This window comes from Camellia sinensis, chromosome 15 (genome assembly GCF_055761805.1).
Source record: "Camellia sinensis isolate YWXY chromosome 15, ASM5576180v1, whole genome shotgun sequence".
Lineage (NCBI taxonomy): Eukaryota > Viridiplantae > Streptophyta > Magnoliopsida > Ericales > Theaceae > Camellia > Camellia sinensis.
In genome coordinates this window covers 76872506-76880000 of record NC_138975.1, presented here as the reverse complement: position 1 = coordinate 76880000, position 7495 = coordinate 76872506, and positions in this window count along the sequence as shown.

Below are 7495 nucleotides of genomic sequence, written 5' to 3'. Positions count from 1 at the left end.
ATGCCACCAGTAGCCAACACAAGACAAAGCCGTAGCCCATATAAGTCATTATGACTCCTCAGACATGTATGATGTTTCCTCCTGCCAAATGAAAAAGGGCTTAACAAGCTACTATAAGGGGTTATGGACTGCTACCTACCAACCTCCCCGCCCAAACTGGGCTTGAAGTGAGCAACCTTGGGGCAACTCAAGGGCGGGCTATAGGCATCCAGAGGGGTGTCTAGAGTCTCCACGTGGGTTTGGGAGCCCCGTGGATGGTGCGAAGATGTAGGCACTGCGCGGCCCTCCCGGGTGAGAGGTCCACTACGTTGTTTCCACTATGCCACGCAATACGGTATATTTGGGACTTGTTTTGGACCGAATGGGCTATCGAGGCACCACTAAAGGCCTCGTGTGCCAACTCTAGTGCTTGGTTTGGGTTCGACCTTGCACGAGGGGATCTCGTGGCTTAAAGCTAAGCGGTTGGAAGGCGACACCGCATATGTGGGCTATCGAATGAAGGCATCAAGCTATGCAACAACTACGTCCATTGAGGGACTACATTATGCTATGAGCAAGCTACGGATTGAGACGCCGCCTTACTCATGCTACACGTTGGTGCAACGCAAAGGTGCGCAATGGCCTTGGACGGAATCTAGCACGCGTGTTGGCACGAGGACTACGCCGTGGGCACGAGATTGGCCCTCGGTGGCTTGTGGGTTTCGCATGACCAAGTGGCCATCCAATATGCATCGATTGAGGCATGCTAGACCCTACGACACTTCGAGACGCTGTTAAAGACCCAACATGCAACGTTGGCTTGTCGGCTAAGTTGAGGACCTTCGCTAGCACATTGTTGTGTGGCTAGGTGCCTTGATGACATGAACCTAAGTTGGGCGAGCACCTTGCTTGAAGTAAGCTTGGCGCTATGAAGCGACTTATGCCGTGCTTGGTGCATTGGAGGCGTCAGGCCTACTTGTGGCATCCGGGTGAAGACGGAGCTTCCTTGTGCAGTTGTTTTGCTTGAAAAAGCATTGGGACCTAATGTTCAAACGGGTGAGATCATCAACACTCAATTTGTCAACGAGCTATGGCGGGCTTAAACTTGGTGGAGTTTGAGCGCCACACGGGCAAAAATTGATCCGCTGCGCCTCTAAAGGAGTTGGCCCGTGACACAAGGCCAAGGCCAGCAACATGCCATGCCATGCCACGGCCAAGGCAGCCCAACCAAAGCAAGCAGCATGCCACACCAAGGCCAAGGTCAGCAGCATGCCATGCCACGGCAAAGGCAGCCCAGCCAAAGCAACCAGCATGCCATGCCAAGGCCAAGGCCAGCAGCATGCCATGCCACGGCCAAGGAAGCCCAGCCACAGGCAGCAGCATGCCATGCCAAGCCCAAGGCCAGCAGCATTCCATGCCCCGGCCAAGGCGGCCCAGCCAAAGCCAGCAGCATGCCATTCCAAGGCCAAGGCCAGCAGCATGCCATGCCACGGCCAAAGCAGCCAAGCCAAAGCCAGCAGAATGCCATGCCAAGGCCAAGGCAGCCCAGCCAAAGACAGCAGCATGTCATGCCAAGGCCAAGGCAGCCCAGCCAAAGCAAGCAGCATGTCTTGCCAAGGCCAAGGCAGCCAAGCCAAAGCCAGCAGAATCCCGTGCCAAGGCCAAAACCAGCAGCATGCCATGCCATGGCCAAGGCAGCCCAGCCACAGCCAGCAGCATGCCATGCCAAGGCCAATGCCAGCGGCATGCCATGCGAAGGACAAGGCACCAGAGCCAAAGCCAGCAGCGTGCCATGCCAAGGCCAAGGCAAGTAGCATGCCATGCCAACCCCAAGGCAGCGCAGCCAAAGCCAGCATCATGCCATGCCAAGGCCAAGGCCAGCAGCATGCCATGCCACGAGCAAGGCAGCCCGGCCAAAGCCAGCAGCATGCCATGCCGAGGGCAAGGCCAGCAGCATGCCATGCCTAGGCCAAGGCAGCCCAGCCAAAGCCAGCAACATGCTATGCCCAGGCCAAGGCCAGCAGCATGCCATGCCACGGCCAAGGCAGCCCAGCCAAAGCCAGCAGCATGCCGTGCCACGGCCAAGGCAGCCCAGCCAAAGCCAGCAGCATGCCATGCCAAGGCCAAGGTAGCCCAGCCAAAGCCAGCAGTATGCCAGGCCAAGGCCAAGGCCGGCACCATGCCATGCCATGGCCAAGGCAGCCCAGCCAAAGCCAGCCGCGTGGCACGCCAAGGCCAAGGCTAGCGGCATGCCATGGCCCCGGCCAAGGCGGCCCAGCCAAAGCCAGCCGCATGCCACGCCAAGGCTAAGGCCAGGAGGATGCCATGCCACGGCCAAGGCAGCCCAGCCAAAGCCAGCGGCATGCCACGCCAAGGCCAAGGCCAGCAGCATGCCATGCCACGGCCAAGCCAGCCCAGCCAAAGCATGCAGCATGCCATGCCAATGCCAAGGCATGCAGCCTGCCATGCCAACGCGAAGGCAACCCAGCCAAAGCCAGCAGCATGCCATGCCAAGGCCAAGGCCCGCAGCATGCCACGGCACGGCCAAGGCAGCCCAGCCAAAGCCAGCAGCATGCCATGCCAAGGCTAAGGACAGCAGCATGCCATGCCACGGCGAAGGCAGCCCAGCCAAAGCCAGCAGAATGCCATGCGAAGGCCAAGGCCTGCAGCAGGCCATGCCACTGCCAAGGCAGCCCAGCCAAAGCCAACAGCATGCCATGCCAAGGCCAAGGCCAGCAGCACACCATCCCACGACCAAGGTAGCCCAACAAAAACCAGCAGCATGCCATGCCAAGGCCAAGGCCAGCAGCATGCCATGCCACAGCCAAGGCAGCCCAGCAAAAGCCAGCAGTATGCCATGCCAAGGCCAAAGCCAGCAGCATGCCATGCCGAGGCCAAGGCCAGCAGCATGCCATGCCATGGCCAAGGCAGCCCAGCCAAAGCCAGCAATATGCCGTGCCAAGGCCAAGGCAGCCCAGCCAAAGCCAGCGGCATGCCATGCCCAAGCCAATGCCAGCAGCATGCCACGCCAAGGCCAAGGCCAGCAACATGCAATGCCACGGCCAAGCTAGCCCAGCCAAAGCAAGCAGCATGCCATGCCAAGGCCAAGGCATGCAGCCTGCCATGCCAACGCGAAGGCAGCCCAGCCAAAGCCAGCAGCATGCCTTGCCAAGGCCAAGGCCCCCAGCATACCACGGCACGGCCAAGGCAGCCCAGCCAAAGCCAGCAGCATGCCATGCTAAGGCCAAGGCCAACAGCATGCCATGCCACGGCGGAGGCAGCCCAGCCAAAGCCAGCAGAATGCCATGCGAAGGCCAAGCCCTGCAGCAGGCCATGCCACTGCCAAGGCAGCCCAACCAAAGCCAACAGCATGCCATGCCAAGGCCAAGGCCAGCAACACGCCAACCCACGACCAAGGCAGCCCAGCCAAAGCCAGCAGCATGCCATGCCAAGGCCAAGGCCAGCAGCATGCCATGCCAAGGCCAAGGCCAGCAGCATGCCATGCCACGGCCAAGGCAGCCCAGCAAAAGCCAGCAGTATGCCATGCCAAGGACAAAGCCAGCCGCATGCCATGCCGAGGCCAAGGCCAACAGCATGCCATGCCAAGGCCAAGGCAGCCCAGCCAAAGCCAGCAGCATGCCATGCCCAAGCCAAGGCCAGCAGCATGCCATGCCACGGCCAAGGCAGCCCAGCCAAAGCCAGCGGCATACCATGCCAAGGCCACGGCCAACAGCATGCCATGCCAAGGCCAAGGCAGCCAAGCCAAAGTCAGCTGCATGCCATGCCAAGGCGAAGGCCAGCAACATGCCTTGCCATGTCCAAGACAGCCCAGCCATAGCCTGCTGCATGCCATGCCAAGCCAAGGCCAGTTGCATGCCATGTCCAGCCCAAGGCCAGCAGCATGCCAGGCCTTGGCCAAGGCAGCCTAGCCAAACCCAGCAGCATGCCTTGCCAAGGCCAAGGCCAGCAGCATGCCATTCCACGGCCAAGGTAGCCCAGCCAAAGCCAGCAGCATTCCACGCCAAGGCCAAGGCCAGCAGCATGCCATGCCAAGGCCAGGGCCAGCAGCATGCCATGCCAAGGCCAAGGCCAGCAGCATGCCATGCCAAGGCAGCCCAGCCAAAGCCAACTGCATGCCATGCCAAGGCCAAGGCCAACAGCATGCCATGCCCGGCGATGGTAGCCCAGCAAAAGCCAGCAGCATGCCATGCCAAGGCCATGGCCAGCAGCATGCCATGCCACGGCCAAGGCAGCCCTGCCGAAGCCAACAGCATGCCATGCCGAGGCCAAGGCCAGCAGAATGCCATGCCATGGGCAAGGCAGCCCAGCCAAGGCTAGCAGCATGCCATGCCACGGCCAAGGCAGCCCAGCCAAGGCCAGGGGCATGCCATGCCGAGGCCAAGGCCAGCAGCATCCCATGCCAAGGCCAAGGTAGCCCAGCCAAAGCCAGCAACATGCCATGACAAGGCCAAGGCCAGCAGCATGCCATGCCACGGCCAAGGCAGCCCAGCCAAAGCCAGCAGCATGCCATGCCGAGGCCAAGGCCAGCAGCATGCCATCCCACGGCCAAGGCAACCCAGCCAAAGCAATCAGCTTGCCATGCCAAGGCCAAGGCATGCACCATGCCCTGCCAAGGCCATGGCAGCCCAGCCAATGCCAGCAACATGCCATGCCAAGGCCAAGGCCAGCAGCATGCCATGCCATGTCCAAGGCCAGCGGCATGCCAGCCCACGGGCAAGGCGGCCCAGCCAAAGCCAGCAACATGCCATGCCAAGGTGAAGGCCAGCAGCACGCCATGCCAAGGCGAAGACCAGCAGCATGCCATGCCGCAGGCAAGGCAGCCCAGCCAAGGCCAACAGCAAGCCATGCCTAGGCCAAGGCAGCACAGCCAAAGCCAGCATCATGCCATGCCCAGTCCAAGGCCAGCAGCATGCCACGCTACGGCCAAGGCAGCCCAGCCAAAGCCAGCAGCATGCCATGCCAAGGCCAAGGCAGCCCAGCCAAAGCCAGCAGCATGCCACGCCCAGGCCAAGTCCAGCAGCATGCCATGCCACGGCCAAGGCAGCCCAGCCAAAGCCAGCAGCATGCCATGCCAAGGCCAGCAGCATGCCATGCCACGGGCAAGGCAGCCTAGCCATGCCATGCCGAGGCCAAGGCCGACAGCATGCCATGCCACGGCCAAGGCAGCCCAACCAAAGCCAGCAGCATGCCATGCCGAGGGCAAGGCCCGCAGCATGCCAGGCCAAGGCCAAGGCAGCCCAGCCAAAGCCAGTAGCATGCCATGCCCAGGCCAAGGCCAGCAGCATGCCATGCCACGGGCAAGGCAGCCCAGCCAAAGCCAGCAGCATGCCATGCCGAGGCCAAGGTCGGCAGCATGCCATGCCACGGCCAAGGCAGCCCAGCCAAAGCCAGCAGCATGCCATGCCGGGGCCAAGTCCCGGACCATGCCATGCCAAGGCCAAGGCAGGCCAGCCAAAGCCACCTGCATGCCATGCTCAGGCCAGGGCCAGCAGCATGCCATGCCATGGCCAAGGCAGCCCAGCCAAAGCCAGCAGCATGCCAGGCCAAGGCCAAGGCAGCCCAGCCAAAGCCCGCAGCATGCCATGCCATGGCCAAGGCCAGCTGCATGCCATGCCACGGCCAAGGAAGCCTAGTCAAAGCCAGCAGCATGCCATGCCAAGGCCAAGGCCAGCAGCATTCCATGCCCCGGCCAAGGCGGCACAGCCAAAGCCAGCAGCATGCCATGGCAAGGCCAAGGCCAGCAGCATGCCACGCCACGGCCAAGGCAGCCTAGCCAAAGCCAGCAGAATGCCATGCCAAGACCAAGGCAGCCTAGCCAAAGACAGCAGCATGCCATGCCAAGGCCAAGGCCAGCGGCATGCCATGCCACGGCCATGGCGGCCCAGCCAAAGCAAGCAGCATGCCATGCCAAGGCCAAGGCCAGCAGCATGCCATGCCAAGGCCAAGGCAGCCAAGCCAAAGCCAGCTGAATGCCATGCCAAGGCCAAGGCCAGCAGCATGCCATGCCATGGCCAAGGCAGCCCAGCCACAGCCAACAACATGCCATGCCAAGGCCAAGGCCTGCAGCATGCCATGCCATGGACAAGGCACTCCAGCCAAAGCCAGCAGTGTGCCATGCCAAGGCCAAGGCAAGCAGCATGCCATGCCAAGGCCAAGGCAGCGCAGCCAAAGCCAGCAACATGCCATGCCAAGACAAAGGCCAGCAGCATGCCATGCCACGGCCAAGGCAGCCCAGCCAAAGCCAGCAGCATGCAATGCCGAGGGCAAGGCCAGCAGCATGCCATGCCTAGGCCAAGGCAGCCCAGCCAAAGCCAGCAACATGCCATGCCCAGGCCAAGGCCAGCAGCAATCCATGCCACGGCCGAGGCAGCCCAGCCTAAGCCAGCAGCATGCCATGCCGAGGGCAAGGCCAGTAGCATGCCATGCCAAAGCTAGCAGCATGCCATGCCGAGGCTAAGGTAGCCCAGCTAAAGCCAGCAGCATGCCATGCCCAGGCCAGGGCCAGTAGCATGCCATGCCATGGGCAAGGCAGCCCAGCCAAAGCCAGCATCGTGCCATGCCAAGGCCAAGACAGCCCGGCTAAAGCCAGCAGCATCCCATGCAAAGGCCAAGGCCAGCAGCATGCCATGCCACGGCCAAGGCAGTCCAGCCAAAGCCAGCAGCATGCCACGCCAAGGCCAAGGCCAGCAGCATGCCATGCCCCAGCCAAGGCGGCCCAGCCAAAGCCAGCCGCATGCGATGCCAAGGCCAAGGGCAAGGCCGGCAGCATGCCATGACCAAGGAAGCCCAGCCAAAGCAAGCAGCATGCCATGCCAAGGCCAAGGCACGCAGCCTGCCATGCCAAGGCGAAGGCAGCCCAGCCAAAGCCAGCAGCATGCCAGGCCAAGGCCAAGGCCAGCAGCATGCAACGGCAGCCAAAGCCAGCAGCATGCCTTGCCAAGGTCAAGGCCAGTAGCATGCCATGTCACGGCCAAGACAGCCCGGTCAAATCCAGCAGAAAGCCATGCCGAGGCCAAGGCCTGCAGCAGGCCATGCCACGGCCAAGGCCAAGGCCAGTAGCACGTCATACCACGGCCAAGGCAGCCCAGCCAAAGCCAGCCGCATGTCCTGCCAAGGCCAACGCCAGCAGCATGCCGTGCCACGGCCAAGGCAGCTCCGCAAAAGCTAGCAGTATGCCATGCCAAGGCCAAGGCCAGCATCAGGGCATGCCAAGGCCAAAGCCAGCAGCATGACATGCTGAGGCCAAGGGCCGTAGCATGCCATGCCATGGCGAAGGCAGCCCAGCCATAGCCAGCAGCATGCCATGCCGAGGCAAAGACCAGCAGTATGCCATGCCAAGGGCAAGGCAGCCCAGCCAAAGCCAGCAGCATGCCATGCCCAAGCCAAGGCTAGCAGCATGCCATGCCACGGCCAAGGCAGCCCAGCCAAAGCAAGCTGCATGCCATGCCAAGGCCAAGGCCAGCAGTATGCCACGCCAAGGCCAAGGCAGCCAACC